This window comes from Empidonax traillii, unplaced genomic scaffold (genome assembly GCF_003031625.1).
Source record: "Empidonax traillii isolate 1590-97213 ecotype Southwest subspecies unplaced genomic scaffold, ASM303162v1 scaffold208:size1045274, whole genome shotgun sequence".
Classification (NCBI taxonomy): domain Eukaryota; kingdom Metazoa; phylum Chordata; class Aves; order Passeriformes; family Tyrannidae; genus Empidonax; species Empidonax traillii.
Window position 1 is genome coordinate 540,040 of NW_020955401.1, and position 1,795 is coordinate 541,834.

Here is a 1,795-nt window from a genome sequence, read left to right on the forward strand (position 1 = left end):
GGAAGGGAAGGGAAGGGAAGGGAAGGGAAGGGGCAGCTATCATGAGAACAGAGCATAATGGCACTTTGAGAAGGTGTGATTTATTTCCAAGTTGTGCAGAACAAGGCCAGCTTGGATACCAAGCGCTCTGAAGCAAAGGTCAGCTTTGAGGGACATCATTTCACAGAGCCAAGTATGGGAGAAGGAGGAGGATTAGAGGGAAAGGGGAGTCCTGAGCCATGACTGAATCACACCAGAAACCCACAACACCACAGCAAGATACAAAATCTCTCAATCCTGACAGCAAGAGCCCAGAGTTTTCCCTCCTTTTCTGGCTGGGTGGGAATGGTACCAGTGGGCAGCCCTGATGTCTGTGTGCACACAAACACAAACACTCCGGTTTGTCACTGAGTGTGCGTGAGCATTTCTCCCCAGGGGCAGATTTATCAGCAACAGAGCTCTGAGAAAATGATAAAGGCCAATATAATTACACCTGCTTGTCTCATCGCTGGGTAAATACTGTGGGACTCACCCTGGGGAGTGCTGAGTCCCTTAAAATTCACCCCAAGCCACCCTGCACCCCTCAGGTGAAACAATGATCACTCATAGGGTAAATAAATCTGATCAAAACAACTGAGGGAAAAGTTTTCTGTTAAAAGGAAAAAAAAAGCCAGTTTAAACAGAATTAGATGTTTTGCAGAAATGGTTTGATGTGTTTTCAAGAAAGGAAGAGACCAAACAATTGTTCAGATTAACAAATGGAATGAGCAAATTGTTTTGATAGTCTGACTTTTTTTCTTTAATCTGTGATCTCTCTACTAAAATCTGTTTTCTTGTAAAACAGTAGAACAGTAGAGTATAAGATGTCCATACTGCCAATATGAAAGGTTTCTGGAGAGTTTTTATTAGGAATTATTGAGTTTTGTTTTGCAAGAAATGTGGGCTTTTTATTCCCACACGGCATTTAAATGTCAACACCGGCCTTCAGAACAGAAGTACTAATTTCTCAGCAGCTCCACCACTAAAAACATGCTTCCCCTAATTAAGTTTTGTGGTAACTCCTGTAATAAAAGCAGGAACCAGATAAAGATACTTCTCCTCAAGGAAAGGGGGAAAACTCTGTAACCCATACTTGCTTGGAAAAGATTTCAAGTTAACACATCCTTCCTCAATGGCATATTCTTTAGACTGGACAAAACCAATCGAAAAAAGCACATAGAAAATTCATGTAGCACATACCAAACCCAAGTAATTCCTCACTTTCCCATAGAGAAAATTGGCCACTGGGCATTTTCATCTCTGCATCACCAAGTCATTGCATCCCAACCACTCACAGCATAAACTTCAGCTAATTAGATCACCGTCTCCCAGGTTTTAATCCTTGAACGTAATTTAAAGTTTACACCATAACACCAAAAGCTCCTTGACACTGACAGCTTAATTTGCTGTCACTGATCCCTGCACTGCCACTTTAATCAGATAGGCTGCAGTGTCAGAGACCCACTGAATTACACCCCTGGTGTAATCTTGGGTGCGTAATCCTGAGTTTTATATTAATAAAGGCTGATATCACCGTGATGCACTCCTGAGGCAGATAGGAGATGCTGAAATGAGTGGAGTAATGAGGAGCCCCACCCTTTCCATATATACTTGTTAATAGCTGGTTTCCCTTAATAAGACTCTTCTAAAGGACGGGCCTTTTCCTTCCCAGCAGCCATACTTAAAACCCACATCAGCATAAAGGGAGATGTTTCCTTCCAAAGCGCTGCTGTTATGCAATGTCAAAAGGTACCTCTCCATCTTCTCCTGTGGAAGG